This window comes from Pleurodeles waltl, chromosome 8 (genome assembly GCF_031143425.1).
Source record: "Pleurodeles waltl isolate 20211129_DDA chromosome 8, aPleWal1.hap1.20221129, whole genome shotgun sequence".
NCBI lineage: Eukaryota > Metazoa > Chordata > Amphibia > Caudata > Salamandridae > Pleurodeles > Pleurodeles waltl.
Genome location: NC_090447.1, coordinates 791,952,957 through 791,975,721, shown reverse-complemented (window position 1 = coordinate 791,975,721; position 22,765 = coordinate 791,952,957). Strand labels below are relative to the sequence as shown.

General features: G+C 40.7%; 1 protein-coding gene across 13 annotated transcripts in view; it reads left to right on the top strand.

The window, feature by feature from the left end:
• The window catches only part of HTR1F (5-hydroxytryptamine receptor 1F), a 2,610,837-nt gene that overhangs the window by 1,882,140 nt on the left and 705,932 nt on the right, over positions 1-22,765 (top strand). For all 13 annotated transcript variants that reach the window (XM_069205051.1, XM_069205044.1, XM_069205047.1 and 10 more), the window contains one exon: positions 8,468-8,575. The gene's annotated coding sequence lies outside the window, so the exon portion shown is untranslated. The remainder of the gene's footprint in view (positions 1-8,467; positions 8,576-22,765) is intronic.

Here is a 22,765-nt window from a genome sequence, read left to right as displayed (position 1 = left end):
AACATAGCATTTCTCTTCTGCATACCTTGTTCTGGAAAATGTCAGTGAGGAAATGCAAATCCAGGTAGGTATTTCTGTTGGTTTCCTGTGTAGATGTGCTTGATTGTAAGGAAGGGACCTTTTTACATGATCACAGTCCAAATACTTGCCCTGATGCTGCTGGTGTTTTGATTCAAAAGTGCACTGGGTACTGCTGACCAGGCCCCAGTGCACGTGCTCTGACCTTTCAAAGTGTGTGCAATTGGTTATTACCTGATTGGCATACTTAGCTTACCTGCAAGTCCCTAGTGTATGGTACAAATATGTACCCAGGGCCTGGGAGTTAAATGTCACCAGCAGACTGCAGCACTTATTGTGCCACCACTGCTGCAACAAAGTGAAAACAAGGCTCTTAATCGATCACAGTCTGGTTGGGCAGCTTTAAACTGCCAACTCGACATGGCAAAATAACTCCCTTCTCCAAGTCCAAACCTTTTTTTCCAATATTTATAAGGCACCCCTAAGGAAGCTGCTACAAGCCAGTAAGGAAGGGCGCTGATATTAAAAAGGAGGCCATGTTTAATGTATACTTTACATATCCTGACAGTAAAAACTTGTGAGTGCCATATTTGCCCATAGCTCTATTGGCTAACATGGAGTTTCACTAGCCCACGTGCTAAGTGCTAACTTACATTTGGGACCACTGAAAAAAGTACTCCAAGGTGTCAAATTAAGTGTTACATTAAACCAGATGTATTGCTGAAGTCTGATTTAAAGTAACTTTTAATGCAGAGTTGACTTTATAAGGTCATCACTTTCAAGGCTACTGCTTCTGCTTCTGAAGGCAATTGTGAGCCATTCTTTTTGGTGGATGGGCTGCATCTCTCCAAGAGGGGTAACCTGTGCAGAACTAGCCTTTCAAGAGGGTGGTCATGGTACTGGGCACCCCCTGGTGGTGTACCCATGGTTCTCTCCCAAGAAAGAAGGGTCCAGATGTTTTAGATTTGGGCAGAGAGATGCACTGTGGGATTACTTAGTGCCAACCCCACAGGGAGTGATGTAAAAGTGGGTAGGTTTGCCATGGGACAAAAGTAGCCCCATTGGCTAGTGAGTCCTACCGACCCACACCAGGGTTCCAGCTTCAGAACTCTACTAGACTCGGAAAGGACAGAAGAAGGACTGCATCGGCTGAACCTGTGAACATCAGAAAGGAAGGCTGTATCCAGAATGACTGCAGCTGCTACACCGCTGAGACAAAACAGGACATCCGAAAGAGAAGAAACCAAACAATGGACTCCAAGAGCTAGTTGCCTAGACTCCTGTTTAGCTTCAAAGACATAAATCCCTGCACCTACACAGTGCCCAGCTGACCAGTGTGTAACAGACTAACTGACTCTGGACTCCTCTGGTTTACCCCAAGAGATTGAGTTCTAGCCAGATACCAGTCCCTTTCAGGTCCTGAACCCTCCCCTAGTTCTGGAGTGTACTCTCTCGACACAGGACTTTAACCTTATAACTAAAAGCCAAAGTTAATAGTTTTTTAGCACAGAGTCCAAGGCTCATAGACTACTACTACTTGATGGTTTTCTAAGTAGCCATGAACAATGCCAAGAAACAAGGCTTTCACATCTGGATTTTGCCTTGCTGCTGACTTCAAACCCAAAGTCAGACATAAGCTGCAGAGTCCTCTGCTATCTTCACTGTCACTGAGAAAAAGAACCAGAAATGTTTCTAAGTACAGAGGTAAAATCTTGACCAGAACTAATCCTGCTCGAGCATCCGACCCCGACTTCCACCTCTGTTGGCCTGAAACTTTGACTTTGGCCCATACCCTTGTGTTTGAGGCTCATAGACTACAAATAAGATTGAAAAGCAGTGATTTACTAACCTTTTAAAACTTTTCCAAATTTGTTGGAATGAAAAGTAGTGATTTATGTAAACCTTGCAAAAATCTTAACTCCGATTCCCTTCATCAACTTTTTGCTGCTTTGGTGTCTATTTGAAGATAAAAAATATATACTATTTGTATAAACTGGAATAGGGTTTTTAGTGTGTCTTTTCGCGTAGTTATTGACTGTTTTCATACTGGTAAATGCTTTACACTTGTGTTTCTTTGAGTTACGTCTGACAGCTCTGTGCCACAGCTACTCAAGACTGAGCTGAGGTTTTCCTTAGAATACACCAAACTGGACCTGATAATTATTACTTAGTGTTGTCTCAAAACCACCTCAACTAATAAATCACTTTTCCCACACTGATGTAAATAGGATTTCTGCAGTGTTAGGGTCCCCACAGTTGCAGAAGGAGTGAATGTAATCAATTTCAGCACATACTTCCGGTGGCAGAAGAAAACCTGCAAGGTAAGATGAAGAGCCCTCCATACTGCAAGGGGTGAGATAGCCTCTTTTACGCCCAGCAGCAGCTTCAGCTCTATGATACAGTGAGGACAAGACAGGGGCGTATCAGTCACACTTAGGGCATCTCACACAAAAGGTACTTGATGTAATGTTTGAATTAGTCTCAGCCGTTGGTATTAACTGAGGCCTCATTCCAAGACATTGTAGACAGAAATCATATAACAGTTAAAAAATAGCAGTGTTCAATGGAATCCTGTAGAAACCTCAAATGGTACTGGGGCTACTTTTGACTCAGCCTCCTCAATCCTAACCTCTTGAAAATGTTTGATCAGGAAAGAGGACCGGTCCATGACTTCCCAGCTACTTTTGTTTTCACAGGTTGCAGTCATACATTGTACTCACCAGCACATTTAAGTCCTTTGTTACTGTACAGCATGTTTTTTCTTCACTGATTACCTGATTCAGTTGCTGTTGATAGTAACAATAAAATGTCTTTATTGCTGCCATCCTTTGCCTTTTCTGTAAGTAACAGGTGGTACTATCACCCAGTTTAATAATTCTCAATTTTATCATCCTTGAAAAGATGAAATACTGGCAATGCATTACTGGGACTCATATACTGTGACCTACAAATCACACTAAATATCAGCAGCATTTTACTCGCTGAGCCTGCTTAGCAGAAGATTTGCTGTTTAAGATTCCCCATAACTATATGCTTCCTGAAGTAGACATATTTCTATGTTTCACTTGAAAAGTGGAAGCAACCCATAAAATGTGGTCAAATATATTCGGGAACTTGTTAATTTGCTATTCTCTATCTAATTTTCGAGTACTGGGAAATGTATAATTTTTTAACATCCTTTAGTTTGAAAATAAAGGCAGATCAGGGTGCACCTAATAAAGCATCTGCATGCTTAGCATGTGGTTAAGATTTGAATTACAAATGAGTTTCTAGTTTCATCATATGAAACACTGGCACTTTCAATGCATCAAGCTTAGAGGCCTATTTACAAGATGGTTTGCATTGTTCTCGCACCACACAACAAGTTGCAAAAGCGACACAAAACATACATTTGATTTATTAAGCCATGCAAGGCCATTTTGCGTGGCCATGATTGGCTCCATAAATTTGGAGTAAAGCAGCACAAATTGCTTGGTTGCCTTACTCAGAGCTAGGGAGACATTTCATGGGTATTGCATGAGTTTTCCCACAGGACTCCCATGTTTTTTTGACGCATTTCCAGATTTACCAGAACTGGTATACCTGGGAATGAAAGCGTATTTAGAGACCCAACCCAGAGGGGAAAAAACATCCACAGAAAAAACGTTTTTTTGTTAGAAAAACCCTAACCCACCAGGGTTACCCCTTGGTGGCATGCTTCATCATTGGGTTTCTTCCCGTTCTGCTGCAGAACGAGGCATGCTGCAACCAACGGAATACATGGGAGCACTATTGGTATCAGCGATGCGGATGCTAGAAAAAGATAGGAGAGGTGGGAGTCTTGGTAAATTAAAAATACCCCCCTCTGGGTGATATTACTAGTTTAATATGTCTCACAGGGGTGGTATGATTAAAAAGGGGTGTTAGGAGGGTGGATATATCATGTACCTGCCCTGCTTAGTGGTCTACAAGTTTTAGAGTTTACCCCTAAACTCCTCTTCAGGACCAAAGTGATCTCCCTAGTATCACTCCTCGTACGCCTTATACTAGTAGAAGTACTTTTACTATTTACTGTGGTAAGGTGATATATACCAATTAAATTAAATTAAATAAATACTACCCATCAGTGTCAACGCTCTGCTGGGCAAATTTGTGGAAGAAAAGAGAAAATTAAAGACATAAATGCATCTCTCAGGGGTGTGGTGGAGTTGTCACCATCACCCAGCCAAATGGCATCAGTAGTTCATACATAAAAACAAATACAAGACATACTACATATAGGAAACACTACAAAACACTTAAAACACGTGAGGCACCTCTAAGTAAACACATGTGGTGCATTTGTGACCTACTTTCAGTGTTTATGTTAATTGCATCATAGGTCCTCTGGGAAGGGTGTGTGCTTATAGTCACATGCTGTAAAATATACACAAATGAAAATGCGGTGAAGGTCAAGCTCAACGAGCGCGTTCTAATCACTGCCGGTGGTCTAGGGCATACAGAGTACTTACTTCCTCAAAGCGACACTATCATCTTAAAACCTACTCCTCACCTCGCCGTGGCCCGAAATAAGACCGCAATCCCCGTAGGGATCCAGTTTAAATAATGGAGAAGTGCTCACATGACCCGGCTTGTCGGAGCGTGAGAACGCTAGCCTACAACCTTCCAAAGATGGCGGTCGTCGGTGGCCCGGGGGAAGGGCTAAAAGGGTCCCGAATAGGGGATGCCCCTGGAGATGCCTGTATCTTTGAAAAAGAAGCCGACACAGGGAAAAGTCACAGGGAGGCGGGGGAGAGAGGGATGGGGGGCAAGGGGGAGGGAGGGTGAAAAATGAGGGGAAACAACGGGGGAGGAAAGGGGGAGAGGGGTATACAGAAAAAGAAAAAAGACAAGAAAGAATATAATATAGTAATTATAAGGAAAGAAAATAAATAAAAGAAAAGAAAAGAAGTTGAAAATATATACTAAATATAGAAAAAATATAATAAATAAAAAAAATAAAGAGGGGTAAAAAAAGGAACGAAGGAAAGAAGAAAAGGAGGAAAAAGGATTTTTAGATAATATAGTTCTCTAAATGGCAACTTAATATCTGTGATCATTTTCCCCTGAGCTTACAGATTTCATTAACATGTATTTTACAGCCCCAGAAGGACAATGATGCCTTGGTAAACGATATTGAATCGGCTTCGCGCAATGGCTATTCATTGCGATGGTCCCAAATAGAGCCACAGGGTCTTTTGAAACAGTTAATTTGCGAACATATGTCAGATTTTGTGGACTGCCATACTGAAGACATAGACCCAGTTAAATGTAATACTGCCTTTTTTTCGATATTCAAAGGTGCGAAAAAAGCTTTGATTAACAAAAGAGGAAAGGTGGGACAACAGGATAAAACGGGCTGGTTTGATTTGGAATGTACGAAAGCACATAAAAAACTATAAAAGGCGCTAAGCACTACAACAAGATGCCCAAGTGAGGTACGGATCGGAAGATATGAATATAAGGAATCCATTAGGAAAAGGAAAATTAGTTTGAAGGAGGAAACTTGGGAATCCCTTCATAATGCTAGTCTTATGAAAGATAATATCCTCTTAATAAATAATTAATTCTCCTACTCCAGGGGTCAGACAAGACCCCAGAATGGAGATTGCAATAGCAGAAGAGGATTGGATAAGCCACTTTTCCGAGATATATGGCCCGGCTCCTGAGCTAGAATTATTCGATCTCTTAACTAGCAATTCTATCAAACTACTCAAAACAATCTACCTATGACCATAACACCTCACTTTGGATTAGAGGAAGTATTAGAAGCCATTAATGCAAGTAAAGCCAGAAAAGCTCAGGGCCCTGATGGTGTCCTGGTAGACTTATATAAGGCCAACGTACAATTATGGGGCCCCTTATTGACCCAGGTGTTCAGGGACTGTTGTACTTTAGGTCCTTTACCATCATGGCTAGACTCTATTATTGCCCCCATATTTAAAAAAGGCGATCGTCTCAACCCAACCTGTTATAGAACCATTTCATTACTTGATTCACTAGCTAAAATTGCTGGGAGAATCATTTTAAATAGACTACAAGAGTGGGCTGGAAAAAATAACACCTTGTCTGAATTACAGTATGGATTTCGTTCAGAAATAGGCACTGTCGAACAGGGACTGAATCTAAATATTATAATTGGGAAGTATACAAAGATTAGAGAAGGTAATTTGTATTTGGCCTTCTTAGATTTGTCCTCAGCATTCGACTGTGTAGCCCATGATAAACTATAGAAAATCCTAAATGAACTGGGGGTAGAAATGACAATAAGCCAGTTTATATGGGAATTGTATTCAGGAAGTAGGGCGAGGGTGAGATACGAGATGGGGGGAATGTACTAGACCATTCTGTATATATAGAGGTGTACGCCAAGGCTGCGTTTTAGCACCCTTCCTATTCTCAATATATATAAATAAATTGAAACTAGAACTACTAAGTAAATGTAAAGATCTACTGCAAATAGGTCATCGCCCGATTCCGGCTTTACTTTATGCAGATGACGCAGTTCTCATGGCTCGGACCCTGATAGCCCTACAAAGACTCTTAACAACTTGTGTAACTTATATGTCAGAACTGGGCCTAAATGTTAATCATTCTAAAACATTTACAATGAAATGTGGCTGGAAACCCATCAAGTTCGGAGATATTACCATGCAAGGTGGGAAGATTGATAGCACCTCAACATTTGCCTATTTGGGAATAATGTTTGATAAAGATATGTCATGGCCTCAATGTGTAAAGGTTAAGAAATTACAGTTTATTAAGACAACTATGGCCCTGAAGAATTGTTCTAAGCGGTTACGGACGATTACACCACAGAACATGCTAAAAGTATCTAGAGCTAAATGCATCCCTTCTGACACCTATGGAGCAGGTGTATGGGGATAAATTATTTGTAATGCGATTCAAACTATGGAAAATGATTTTCTGCAATATTTATTAATGGTACCAAAGGGCACTTCATCATATGTTAGTCACGCTGAACTAGGGGCTTTTTATCAGGTGGATTTAATAAAGATACTACCCGTATTGTTATGGCAGAACATCTGGACCTCAGAACACGCTGGCCTAAATAGGTCAGTTTTATGGGATTTTACGGCTTTGACATATTCTTTAAGAGTCCCATGGCTGAACTACATGAGGAATTTTTTCAAAAATATGGGACATAAAGAATATTACGATAAGCCAGAATTATTGGAGACCTTAAGTAGGAAAGAGCTTAGGTGCCTGTCCTTGAAGTATTTAGAAGATTTGAGGTGGTTAGTAGAGTCTAAAAAAGTAGTGTCATGACCAATCAATTGATTTTGACCACAGATCGAATGCAATTTTATTTGACGCATGTAGTAAAATCCAGACATCGCTTTCTTCTTACTCGGCTGAGGCTGGACACGTTTCACCGTTTGGTGGCTTTTCCTATTATGAATGACTGGAGTCCAATATTAGGGGTCTGTCCTTGTGACCTAATGTCAGCACAAAGTACAATACATGTGGTTCTCTTTTGTAAATGTTATAAAAAACTGAGAAAGGATCTTTTAATTCCTTTTTTAAGATCTTCACACATTCGACAATATCGTCCCGCCTATTTATACCTTCAGATGTTACCTTCTTTTGAAATATATGGTATTTAAGTTAACTTTTTAAGCTCTATAATCTTTCAGAGAAAGTGTATGGAAAGAACAGTAATATGAAATGTTGGGTTCTTAGATTTTTCGTAATTGATTAACATGTTAGTAATGAATAATCCATGCCTGTGCATAACCAAATGTTAAATAATTGTGTCTTGGCGTAGAAATGGTGAGGAGCTCTTTTATAGTAGTATGAAATATTATGTTTTATATGTAAGCATATTTTAAATGGATTTTTAACTATGAGCTATGATGTATAAATTGTATTTTAGACAAGCTATTGATTGAATGGGAACTCATTTAGGGTCCTAATAGTGCCTTCTATATATAAGTGACAATGAGATGATTTTATAAAATATATATATGCTTTTGCTTTTATGGTCCATGGAGACCGAATAAAGAATTTATGACACACAACTTAATATCTAGCTATCATGTATAGCTCAGATAATTAGCTAGTTCTGAGTACTGACTAGTTACCATTATCTTATTACCTTCTTGATAGGTCATACAAACAATTATTTTCAGAAACGTTCACAGCACCTGGTGCCAAATTTTGTGTCTGGTCATGTGCAAGATTGATGCACATTAATTTGAATGTATTTAATGCTAGTTTTGATGGGAGACAAGAAGGTAAGCTTATTTCACTGTATGAATTTCTCAAACAAGCATTCCCAAAAGAAGCTATTATGCCAGGAAAAGTGCATTCAAGTTAGTTTTGATTTTCTTTAGATTCTGTTCTTGAGTTCGGATCTCAGTTCTATGCACCATCTAAAAATCTATTAATGTTCTTGTCTCTATTCTAGCTCAACAATGATATTGCCAAACGCACTTGAGATGTTTCCTTGTAATACTCCAGATCACAAAGCAATGACAAAGCACGCCTTTCTTCTGGAGCCATGATTGGGAATCAGGTACATTCCTTTTCTCCTGCTTTTTATATATCAGTGGACATCATCGCTTCTGTGAAATCTTTCTGTTTGTTAACATCATGCAAGAGTGTGATTTTGATGTGACGTTTAGAAAGTATACCTTTTCATTAGCTACTTGTGATCCTTCAAACAGTAAGTAGTAGTAGAACATATTTGGAAAAACTTTGAGACTTTTCGTGAATGTGTTTGTTTCATAAGAGTTGAGTCAAATGTCCTGACATTCTCAACAGGATGTGTCATGCCAAAAAGCCATTGCAGCAACCCAGATGCTTTAAACAGTAATACAATTAAAAAAATAACTGCCTGCCTAAGGGAATCAGAATAATATAACAGAATGAGCAAGTGTCTTCATGAAGGTAAGAACAATAGACACTAATATCCAGGTACACAAATGCATCCTGCTGGATGGGAGTAATTATGCTTGAAAGTATTATTCGTGCAGGGCAAAGCTGAAAGCTATATCTGTCCAGGAATCAACAACCTTCCATATACTGTGTAGGACCTCTTGTTGATCTCTGGATAGTTGATATAAAAAGCTCAGAGGTAGAAATTGGGCATCTGAGAAGTGATGCCCAATTCAAGATTGTCAGAACCTAGATTAACCTTTCCTCAGACAGTTTTGTCCTTGTATATGTCCTACTGCTCTAGCTGAGCAATCAGGTTGAATCAAAGCATAGGGGGTTATTACAACTTTGGAGGAGGTGTTAATCCGTCCCAAAAGTGACGGTAAAGTGGCGGATATACCACCAGCCGTATTACGAGTCCATTATATCCTATGGAACTCGTAATACGGCTGGTGGTATATCCGTCACATTTGGGACGGATTAACACCTCCTCCAAAGTTGTAATAACCCCCATAGTATTTAATGGGGCACAACACTTCTGCCTCAACATCATGTTCATCAATATTTGAAGGGTTGAAAAATCACTGAGTGAGTTATGAAGATTGTTCAATATAATGAGGTTACACACGATAAGTTTTCAAATTGAGAAGAATGAGAATCCTGCACCCTCTTCATCTTCCACATTCTAGAAGATTATTTTTTTCCTGAAAAAAAGTAAAATATTACACAAAATTGAATTTTTAGGGGAGAGTAAGGCACTGTGTGCTTTCTTCTGGAACAGTTCTAGTAAACACAGTCCTCTTTGGGAAACATCAAGGGCAGCTAGTCACAACTGGCAATGGTCTGAAGGGTCCTTTCAAAAGTACAACAGTTAACTTACAGCTCTCTGTCTGGTCAACTGCTCCCTGTGGTTTGAGTACTTCTCACTTTCCAAGAACTTGGAGGGAAGTTCTACAGCATTGCAAGCAGGCTGCTGATGCTGGATCATGACAAGCTGGTTAGTTGAGGGAGGTGACTCCTTCCTCTTACAGCCATTTTTAAGGTTCTTGGAGCAGGGACTGAGGCAAGAGGTTTGGCGATCTCTTTCATTTTCCATCGTACTTGCAAGGCATGACTTTCTGAATTCTATTCTTCTCTTCACTTATTTTTCTAGTGAAAGGTCAGATGTGCAGAGGTTCGTAAGAGGCAAATCAAAGTTGTCATTGCTGGATGCGCTCAAACAAATCCCTAACATGCCCTTAAGTTTCCCTGCTCCCCATCTGTTCATGGTTTGGTTTGTTTCTGGAACAGTCCTTTATGGTAGAAGAAATCTCCTAAGAGTGGTGTATGCCCCATGAATTGTCGAAGGCCTTTTCAACAGGTCAGGTGTCTACTCTCCCATAAACTCCTCTAATGTAAATCAAGCTAGGTCCTCACCAGGGACGTCTTTATGGGGGTACAACTTGTGCAGACGCATTGGGCTCTGACCTGGAGGTGGGGCACTGACCTCTGGGGGAAGGAAGCAAGTGAATCAGGATAGCACCAACATAGTAATAGAAGAAGGTGATAGGAAACAACACATTTCTCAGAAGTCTGCCTCAGGTATGGTCTACACCACAGTTCCTTCAAAGAGTAGCAATCCTTAAAAGCTTCTAGGAGCCAGTAGGCCACATTATGCATGTTAGCATGCACAGAAAGGATGATTATCACTTAAACACACTCTGTCTAAAGGTGGGCTAGATGGTCTCTAATTTCCACCTCCAAAAATCGTTGCAAAACAATTTATGATCTTGTGAACCATTGCAGAAGATAGGTTAACAGTCAAGGTTGTTAAAGAGCTAGCAATTTATGTGACTATTTGAGGAGGGAGATTATTAATAAATTACTCATGGATGGTATGGCTTCAGATGAACTGAAAGAAAATCCGACGATGCTGCACAAGGAAGTGCATGCCAACCCTACAGATGACAAACAACCTTATCTGACAAAACTCCTTCAATGCAAGTTTCCAATCGGCAAATAGTACTCAGGTATTAATTACTTCCAGTTAGGGTGGTGTAATTGGAGAAGCTGATTGTGGAAATAAGGGCTGTTTTGGAACCCTGGTTTCAATAGACTTTTCAATGCCTTTCAGCACCATTCTTTTTTTAATTCCCAAACGGAACAAGATTACAATACAACATCCTTCCATGGCCTCAATCAAGATTTACATGTAGGAAAGAACAATCCCTCATACATAGTCCTGGTAATCAAACTAGTTCACTCTTCTGGGGATCTGCTCTATATCTTTGATCAAAAAAGTTCAATACACTTGGTGATATGCAGATGAAGCATTTGCTGTAGCCCGATTTCCACCCATTATCAGGTTTGAACTATATACTTTTATTGGTAAAACTGTATGTCTGTGCAAATGTGGTGGTCATTTCAGTCGAGATTGTGCTGTCTGTAAATTACAGTGTTCTACCACACCATGCTTCTGCAATATTTGTGACAGTGCGCTTTAAAATGCAACATCAGCTACATGATATAGCACTACAACTCTCCTTCTGAATTAATTTGCTACACTTGTGCTTTGTGTGATGCTTGGATTTTAAGCACAGTCACCATGACTTCAGTGACAATTGATGGTAGCAGTGCACCTCAACTATTAAGATTGTTCCTGCACTATGGAAATATACTGCCCAGCTCCTGATGGTCCTCAACAGGAAACCCCCTAGAAGGGAATCATTCTATGTGTGGCTCCTGCCTCGAATGCAAAGAGGCCATGTGAACAAGTGTCCCATAATTCTTTCCCTGGTGGGGACATTGAATGTAAATCACTGTTATGGAGCTAAACACTGCAATTACCATTATGTAGTTATCAGGAAGGTAATTATATTGTCTGGCCCCTGTAGTACTTCCAAAAGAAACTATGTTGGTCTTTGGCTCACTGTTAGAAATTGGATTGTTGGTTGACTGGGGTGGAAACCTTAATCAAACAACAACCACAATCCCAGTCATGGTAAGTGTCAGGCAAACCCCAAATTAACTTGTGTTGTCCCTCTGGTAGCTTGGCACAGAGCAATCAGCCTTAACTTAGAGGCAGTGTGTAAAATATTTGTGCAACACTTCAAACAGTAAAACAGTGAAAACACCACACTAAAAGATTACACACCAGGTTAGAAAAATAGATCAAAATGTAATAAATAAAGCAAGACCAAAACAACAAATATCCAACAAGTAGAATGTGTTAAGAATGTTTTAAAGATGTAAAATAGCGCTTAGAACCAAAAAGTACCAACCAGGTATATCTAGTTGTGCCTTATTGGGACAAAGTCACAAGTTGAGGCCGACCGTGATGGAGTGCAGGCTGGATACAGGGACCCAGATGGGCCTGCTGAACAAAAGTAGCTTAAATCCTGGTTGTCGAGTGATGCGTCGGTTCTGAACCATGCAGTAGAGGAGATGCATCACTTTAACCCATGCCACAGCAGCGATGCATCTGTTCTGAGATGCGGTGAGGCTGTGATGCGAGTTCCTAGTGTGTCTACGTCGAGGATCTGATGTGCAGTCTAGGAAATGCATCAGTCCCAATAAGCGCAGGGGGTTTGATGCAGAGTTTTGATGTCGTCATTGAGGATGCCATCAACAGGGATGGGAGGAATTTGTGGCAAAAAAAATGCTTCAGTGTTGGATCAGAAGGCAATGCACTGGTTCTGAGTTGTGAGGTACAGTGGAAATGTGGTGATCGTTGCGCTTGTTCCGACCCATACAGTAGTGGTGCTTTTCTCCTTGCACCAGCGGCAATGCGTTATTTCTACTTCAGCAACAGAGGATGCATCGGTTCAGCTGGCACAAGCACCTTAGGCCCATTTCCAAGGATCCGGGACTGGGGTGGCACCACTTGGCAGGGCAGACTCACAGATGGCAGAGTCCAGGAGCAGTGTGGTTGGAAGTCTTTTATATCCCTGACACTTTGAATCAGGAGGCCAGCTGACTAGACCTTGGAGTTACTCTGCAAACTCACTTGCAACTGCAGTCTCACTGAATTGCTTCCTTTTTATCTTTTGACCTTCAGGTAGAGGGTCATAGCAGGCAAGGCATACTTTTGGAAAGGGACATGGGGCAGCAGCTCAGATACTGAGAAACGCAGATCTAGCCTACATAAATAGATGGTCAAGTTAGTTCTATTACTTTGAAAGTAAAGCAAAACTTGAAATCTCTATTTTATTCATTAGTTTATCATTATGTGTCTATCCACAGTTAAAACATCCCAGCCCAAATCCATTTTATACCACCTGTCACGGAAGAGAAAACAACACATTTTATGAGGATGCAGAAGTTAAACTAGGCACCTACATTTGAACATTTCAGGGCATACTACTACGCTATTTGGTTGTATGTGCGAGGTATACGTAGTTATATGCGTGAATCAGATACAGTACCTGCACATTTATGTTTGTGCTGATAACTTCAAGGTTGCCTGGAGGTATTTGAGTCTGCAAACGTGCCTATGCAGTTTATGCTATAATTGCATATGGCTCTGTTTGGCACTTTGTGGTTATACCTGGTAGGTACTGTGCGTCTGGTCTGTCATAAGTGTGCTCCCAGAATTTCATGTCAGCACCCTGATACAGAATATACGTCAAATAAACATTTTTACCCGCTTCAGCCTTTGTTTACAGCATGCTTTCATTTGGGTATGTCACGTCCTGTGATGTTATCAGGATTAGAAATCACGTGGCATTACTTCCAGTGAGATTACTGGAATGAAAGGTAAAGTGATGCCCTTTCCTGTGGTCTTTAGGGGGCTCAAATGGCATGTGGTCTCACTTCTGCTATACATGATATCTTGTTGAATCAACGTCCATGTCTTGTGCTGGGCGGAAAGGTACATATTCTATTCATGTGTATCCGGGACCATGGGATCCTCCAATGCTATGGTTCCAATGCATTGCATGGCTATACTGAAGCAAGGTAGCACACCATTTCGTATTGCAGTATCTCTAGGACCTCACATTTGTGTAAAGCCTGAAATCTGTTCTACAACAGCCTAATGGGTGTGCAGTTGATTGTTGCATGTGAGTTAGCAACTACAGCAAGCCTTGACATCTCGAGTAATCTACAGCTTGTAGGGTTTCTAGGCAAGATAATCTCATGTATTCATACAGGCATGCATTCAGTGTGGTGGTGTGACAAAAAAGACGAGGTGCATGTGACTTTATGTAAATTTTGAAGACACATGTGTCTTCTAGTGTTTCGTCATTAGGCTTATGTAAATGAGGGTCAATGTTTTTGTAATTTTTTTTACTGTAAGAAAGTGCATTTCAGGATGGCTTACACGCATGCATGCAAATTGCCAACAGGCATCTTATAGGATTTCCCAAAAATGTAATTAAATTAATTCCAAAATGCACACGCATGCTAAGCGGCCATCTGGAGAATACAAAAAAAAAAACATTGGTAAAGTCAGTAAGTCAAAACCTAGTTGCAACTGTGAGGCCTACAACGTTGCCAATGGTTATGGAGTAGTTATGCACTTTCCCAAACATATTGAACAATGCCCAAAGAAAGGGAGGTGTTAATACATCTACATACCATTTTGCAAAGAGTAGGTCGTAGTTCATCATCAAACAGACTTTATTCGACTTTCAACTAGCCATAAAAGTATCAAATAATAGCACATTTACTAATAAATATGTATAAGAAAAATTATAGATAAATAGGGAAGGTAATAAAACACATCCTTAATTCATTCAAGGACAGGTATATAAAACTTTGTAAATTTACATCAGTGCAAAATCGAGTTCCATTACAGTATTTTCTAGAGAGTGAGGAGTTTACAGGAGATTCCAGATATTCAAGTAAAATTAGTTCAGTACACCCATAGACTTCCTTACAGAGAGTACTGTACATAAAAAGTTTGCTAAAATTCCACACATTTCAATAGAGGATAAAATCTGTAAGCTGAAATACGCGTCGCGGCACTGACGCAAATTAGTCGATCTTAAAAAAGGCAATAAGAAACGTTTTCTTGGTATATCATAAAATTTACAAAAGAGGACCACATGCATTGTAGATTGGGGAGCTTTCGCATCACATGGACATGCTCTTAAAACTGTACTCCAGTCACTCATAATCGGAAAGGTTACTAGCCGATGGAAGATATTTAAGCGGAATCTTGTAAGAACAAATCGATGTCGGGGATTTACCACGCTTACTAGGTAAGGCTGGACTGCATCCGTCGACAGAATTAGTTGGTTAGACATTACTGTAGATTTTTTTGATTCCACTTCCCATCTCTGTTCATCCAAGTGCTTCAATGTCAGAGCCCTCAATTCTCTCCTGGTTATTTTTTCCAGTGATTGTGGGTTTTGGTAATAGGCTTCGCAGCCCATATTTTTAAAAAAGGTCATAATATATCTCACCAGGGAACTCTAAACGAGTGTGTTAGGTTCATGCAGTCGGATAGTATGGCCTTGTTTAATCCGGTATGCTCAGAGGTCCACACTTTATGCCATAATAATAGAGGCTGTAACTTAATTAAATCAATTACAAAGTGGACCCCTAGTTCCGAATGGCTAATATATGATGACGTGCTATTTGGTGCCATTAGCAGGTATCTGAGGAAGTCATTTTCCACCAACTGAATCGCATGGCAGTTGGTATACCCCCAGATACATGCTCCATAAGTGGCCGCCGGGATACATTTGGCTTTGTAGATTTTTACCATGTTTGACGGGGAGATCCCCCCTAGTTTTTTGGAAAAGATCTTCAAGGCCGCCGTTGTTTTAATGATCTGATCTTTTTTTGTTTTCACGCAGTGTGCCCAAGTGGTCTGTTTATCGAACATTATGCCCAAATATGAGAAGGTGGGAGCTATCTTCACCTTGTCCTCGTGAATAGTGATTTTATAGGACTTGCTCAGTTTCCTGCCACAGTTCATTATGAACGTTTTCGAGCGGTTGACTGTGAGGCCCAGGACTGTCATGTAATTTATACAAGTGGTTAGGAGTTTCTGGAGGGCTAGCGGTGTCCTGGCCATGAGTACTGCATCGTCTGCGTAAAGGAGTGCAGGAACGGGGCGATTGCCTATTTGTGGAAGGTCTTTACATTTGCTTATCAATTCACTTTCTAGGTTGTTTATCTATAATGAGAATAGAAGTGGTGCGAGAACGCAGCCTTGACGCACCCCTCTGTATATGCCAAAAGACTTAGTGCATTCCCCTCTCATCCCGTACCTTACTCTTGCTCTGTGCCCAGTATACAAATCCCTTATAAAATGGACTATTGTTGGTTCGACCCCCATACTTATTAGGGTCGTAGTTCTTGTGGGAGGGAAACAGGACAAAGGACATCAGCAGGATCTGATCTGAGGTTCTGCACGACCTGACTGATCTGACCTCATTCACAGCTAGAGAAAGATGCACAGACTTTAAAATACTTCGAAGTGGGCAGCCAGAGAACTAGAAATGGCAGTCTCTGGAATGGTTGAATTTATCTCCACATGGAAACTCGTGATTGTGAAGGAAACATTACAGCCAAATGTCCCTTAAGGCTAGGAGGGCATGACTTACAAAACTATAAGACATTGATGATAGGCATTCTTCATAGCAAATTGGAGACACACTCTGGAAAAGTAGCAATAGTGGCTTTTATAGCAATATGAGAATGGACTTGCAGGGATTCAGTTAACATTTATAAAGTTTTACCAATTCGACTGCAGAACTCTTATGGCAGAAATGGACTGACTTTTTTAAAGGTAAGCTATTTTGGTCGAGCCAAGTGTGGATGATTTATTGAACCACCTTGTCACTCATGAGGCTGACAGTTGATTAATAATAGGGGCATGATGGTTGTAAGATACTGGGTTATTAGTTGAGAGGGGTAGAAATTCCACTCAAATAATGTACACAACCCTTGTAAGGGTGAACCACAATAAATCACTAAATTAACTTGTCTGTAACCTTGTAGTAGCTTGGCACAAAACCAGTGAGGCTTAACTTAGGGGCAATGTGCAAAGTATTTATGTAGCAAACAAACAGTAATAAAGTAAAAACAAAGCACAAGAAAGATCCATCATCAATTCAGAAAAATAGAGTCTGCATTATTAAATAACGAAGACAAATTCAATCCAATCAATAGAACTTTGAGTTATGTTTTTTTTTAAAGCTTTTGTGAAGAATAGCACCTAAAGGATCAAAGCGGCAACCGTAGGTATCTGATCATGCAAGACCAGTCAAAGTCAAAAGTTAAGGCAAACAGAGGTGGATCGGATACAATGGGTAAGTTAGCCGGATGTCAGTTTACCCTCGTATTTGGAAGAAATTTCAGAAAAGGTTCTTGAGAAGGTAGATTCTCAGCCTGGGAAAGGCAGCAGGCTGTATCCAAGGGTACATCATTGACAAAAGGGAGGTACTGGATGAGATCTCTGTGAAACCATCGACGAAGACGGGCAAAAGCTCTGAGTGGGAGAGGCTGGGTTTCCATGCTGAGAAGGTTGTTGTCTTAGATGAGGTGCTTGTCATCGTCAAGCCCAGTGAAGATTTCTTCCTTTGGAACTGGAAGTTTTCTGAGCCTCAGCCTCAATAGATGATGCTTCAGGCTGCAACAGAAGAGGGCTCCATGAGGCCAAATGTCACTGCCACTGCTGGGAGGTCCATCTTAATAAGATTTGCTGCTGTGGAGATGAACGTAGCAGAAGCTGCAAACAAATCAGGCCAACCATCGATGCATCTTGGGTGGATCAGCTGGTAGGTAGGTCCTGGTCTTCTGTTGGTTCTCCAGTCAGTTTTTCTTGAAAAATGTTCTAGCTCCAGCTTTTAGGGTTAGGCAAGAGCAGCACCAGCAACACCACTTCCAATGGTTTAGGACCTGGTGGCACAACTTGGGTGTGGAGGACACACTCCACCAGAGACCAGCAGCAGGGTTCAAGTCCTCTGGAATTTGCTATGTCCCTGTTGCTCACAAAGGAGGCCTGCCAGCTAGCCCTTAGAGTCACTGTGGTGGTCCTGGGTTCAAGGAGCAGGTCTACTTTTCTTTCCTCGGGCATCAGGACAGCAAGGCAGTCCTTCCAGCAGGAGGGAAGCAGGGAAGTCCTTTCAGCAGCAGGCCAGCAGAGAAGTCTTTCTTCTAAGTCTTTTACAGCTATAGAAGTGATGTGAAGAGAGGGTCTGGAGCAGATCCAATATTTACTTCTTTTGACAGCTTTTGTGCGTGAACCCTGTCCTACCCCCACATCTGCCTCTGGAAAGCTCCTCTCTTCCCCTGACAAACTGTCTGGGATGACAATAGTCTGGTGTCAGGTTACTTTGTGCGTGCTGGAGGTAAAGCCCATTGAAGTGTAAGTGGGGCAGGTCAGAGCTAAGTCCCCAGCCATCCTGGCGGGATGGCCCATCCTGCTCACACTTAGTCCCCTTTGTGTCACTGTCTGGGAGCAATACACAAACTCGAACAGCAGAGGCATTTACCATCATGTTACCCAGGATACTTGCAGAAGACACAAATCCCTCTCTGCACTCTCTGCAGCATGGTTATCACTGCTTCTCCTGGCCAAAAAGTGCCAGTGTAAATACTTGTAAAGAAATAGAAAAAGACCTATGGGACTAGTAACAAGGTAAGTTACACATCAGTTCTAAATGCTTTTCGGAAAAGTTCAAGAAAGCACAAGTGGACACCTCTGTTAAGAAAATCCATAAAGGAGGAAATTCCAACAAAACTATTTTTCAGATAGTGAAGTTGTTTCTGTCTCTGAGGGAGATAAACAAAGCATGACTACTTTGCTAGCTCTATGTGGCAACCTCTCTAATTACTTCCAGGATAAAGTCACGAACCTTCATTCTAATTTGATTTCGGAAAATGCTGCTTCTGTCCTCCACCTGAATTGGTAGCTTGTGAAAACAGAGAGAAAGGAATTAAATGCTTTCAAAGATATCTCCCCCCAGATCTAGAAACATCCATTCTATCAGCAAGTTCAGAATACCTATTATAGCCTTGCCCCCGCAATATCTTGCCTAATCAATCAGATTAATCACCTATTTAATTTATTTTTGAAAGCAGGTATCTTCTGAGTGATTTGGTAAAAAGCACTGGTGCTCCCAGAGTTAAGAAGCCTAATGCAGATCCAGACTGTTTGCAGAACAATACCCTATCTCCCTTCTGCTAGCACTGGAAAAAATGTTGGACCACTTTGTTAATAAACAGATATCCCAATTCAGAAAAAAAGAGTGGGACTCTGTAGTACACTCAACCCAGTTTTCAGTTAGGCTTCATTAATGGAAGTGGCTCTTCTGAAGGTGACTAAGTTTGTCAAAACTAACATAGACACTCGAAAAAAGTAGTTATCATCCTCTTGGACATCTCAGCAGCTTTTGATATAGTGTCCTGTGGATCCTACCAGAGTGACTGATGGAGGCTGAGATAACCAGCACATCAATTTGCTGGTTAAAGTTTTTCTTATCAGAGAGCGAGCAAGCAGTCTATCTTCCACCTTTCACTTCCAGTTTTAAGGAACTGAGATAAGGGGTTCTTCAAGGCTCCACATTGAGTCCTACATTTCTTTACATCAATATGGTACCATTGGGGAGGGCTGTTGAATAATGGCGCTTCCATTTTTTCTTATACAGATAATGCCTAGTTATTACTGTGATTTCAGCAAATCACAACTCAGTTGTTAAGAATGTTCTTGGCTCTCTGACTACTGTTGGTAACTGGTAACTGGATGAAATGAAGCTGTCCGAAGTTGAATTCAGATAAATCAAAAATGTGCACATCAGGACCTTGTGACTAAAAGATCTCAGGAAACCTCCAACTCCCAAACTTGAAGCAAGAAATCTCAGTATAAAATGTGACAATGACTTTTCATCAAAATCTCAAATAGGGGCAATCACAGCCACAGGTTTCACATTGCTCAAACTCCTAAAAAAAACACTGAACTTTCCTCCTAGGTACACAGAGAAAACAATGGTGCGTGCCCTGGATACTGATAATTTGGACTGTGCAAATGTGCTGTACTTGGGACTCCCGGAAGAGCTCCTGAATAAGCTTTAGCTGGTTCAAAACACAGCTGCTCACCTGCTTTTGACCTGCCCAAAAAGGCAATCTTCCTTAAGCAGTTGCATTGGCTTCCAGTCAATCAAAGGTTCAAATACAAAGCTAGGCTAAGCTCCTTCAGAGCATTACAACAAAAAGCATGTTTATACTTACAGAGAAGATTCAGCATGTATGTTCCTGGTAGGCCACTTTACTCCTCCTATCCAGGTTTGATATGCATTGCAAGTATCCATAACAAACGGTCAGGTGGACAATCTTTTTTGTTTCTGGTAACAACATTTCGGAACTCTCTGCTGAAAGCTCTGAGAGACTTTGACTCAGAGAAGGCTTTTAAATCTGGACTGAAAACTCATTTGTGTAGGGAATTCCAGCAAGTTTATAATCCACTGCCTACTGGTTCCAGGGATGGCACTTCCTTCTGAAGCAGCTGTGCACCTTATAAATGGTTTTTCATTCATTCATGGTTGGGAATATGAAATGCCAACTTTCTGAAAGTGGCATTCTCAGAATTGTGACTTAAAATTGACTTGACCATTAAGAAGGGTTCTAAAGAATTGCCTTTACTATCATAGAGGATTCTAAATTACAATTCATTTAAGTCTAAACACATATCTCTATATTCTCCCGATCCACATAACATGTCTTAAATGTAAGAAGATAGCGTAATGCTTGTTAATGAGAGAGATAGGCCTTACCACATTAAAGAACGAGTTTAGGAGTTTTTCACTGCCAGCACATGTAAAACATGAGTACACATGTCCCACATTTTTAATACCATACACCTTTCCCTAAGAGCAAATAGGGCCTACCTTAGAGGTGACCTAAGTTTTTAAGCCCATATTTACAAGGCCCTTGTGCTGCCGTTGTGTCACTTTTTGGGATGCAATAGCGGCGCAGTCCACTAAATCATATTTATGAGGCTTTCAATGGCCTCACAAATTTGGAATAAGGCAAGGCAGCACAAATCTTACTTACTCTGTGCTAGGAAGGCATTCCATGGGTGTTTCAGTAGGTGTTCCCACGCATCACCCATGGACTTTGACACATCCCCAGGTTTACGAGACCTTGTAAATTTGGGAATTCACCAAAACCTTACGCCTCCTCAGGGGAGGTTCAATGAGGAGACATATCTTAATTTCTCCTTGTTTTTTCCTCTTCCTATGTGGGCTACATAGAGGTAAATACAGGAATGAACCATATTGTCTAAATAAATCACATTTCTGCCCTTTCTCTTTGATGCAGGGCGATGCAGCACAGTGACTTGTTGCGCTGCCCCACTCCAAAATCTCATAAATATGCCTCTTAGTGTCTACTTTAGCAGGTGGCAAAATTTCTGGATTTCTGCAGCTTCTTGTATACATGATGTACATCTGAAAACATGTTACTTCTAGGTCTTGTGGGAAAGCATTTCCTTCACCCTGTAACTCCATATCTGCCTTTTATCTACTGTGCCAACATTTTTCACACATAAAGTTGACTTACAAAGTAGCTGGTACAGCAACTTTAAACTTACATTGTTGTCTTTTTTTAACAACACATGTAACTTAGGACTTGTTAGCAGGCCTCTGCTACTTTAGAGGGCAACATTGCAAATGTCCAGGGGGAATAAAATGGGGGACCAAGCTCAATTATATAGATTTCCTACACTTCCCTTTATCATATTCTCACCAGTCCTGGGTGAAACATCTCTTCTAAACACTTAAGCTACCCATGAGTGCCCCTGTGCTAAGTGCTCTAAAGCAGAATAATGTTAGCATGTTAGCATGCTGTGTGTTAAGATTTAAGCAAATAGGTTGGAGATCCAAGATTACATCTTCCTACATTTTTATTCTAGCATGGTAGCAGCACACAGACCAATCACACAGCTTGGCAGCCGAGCATCAACTGCCTAGACAGAACAGCTAAGAATTAGAAGCATATAACATGTGTAGGATTCTACCTGTAAGAAGCAGCAGTAACAATCCTAGACATGGCATAGGCAATAACACGGCTCCTTCCTGTGAGCTGACAATAATATTTGACAATGTAACAAATTAAAAGAAAAACAATTAAATAATCATAAAAAATTAAATATTAGTTTAACAGGTATAACACAAACAAGGAAGTCTAACAGTTTTGAATATGTGACAAAGCAAGGGAAAGATATTAACCCATTGCAAATTCTTTGGGCCAAGCAGAATTTCTTCTGTATTCTCTATTTTGTCTTCCAACACAAGCACAGTCTTCCTCCTGAGCGACAGGATCGTCAACTCCAGGAGTTCTATTACTAATTTTCTCTGAAAAGTCATTAAACTTCACCAATCTGTACATATTCCAAATACCACCAGAATCAAGCACAATCACATTCTCCTTCACCTTACTTAAGAGGTATGGGCCTGTGAATTTTGATAGCCTATTCTTATTTAATAACATAACACCACCAACCACCCATTGACCATGCTTAACCAATTCCGCCATTAAACCTGAACTTGTATTTCTTTTGAGATTCATTCCACCAAGAAGTTACCATTTCTTCCAGAACACCAACCTTACCTCTCTTTCTTCCAAATCTCAATAATGCAGGATTCAGTTTAGTGTAAGGCCTTTTGGCTTTCAGAGAGAAGAAAGAAGCTCATAAAGAAACACAATTAGGTGTATTGTGATGTGCCCACCTAATTTAACGCAAAACCTCCTTGAGTGAGATTTCACTGTCAATTGCTCTCTGGATACAACTCTTCACCATTCTGTCCACTCATTCCGTGAACACATTTTCTTGCTGTGAAAAAAGTGCTATCCTCAAATGAGCAATTGAAAGGCTAGCGAAAAATTCACATATTTT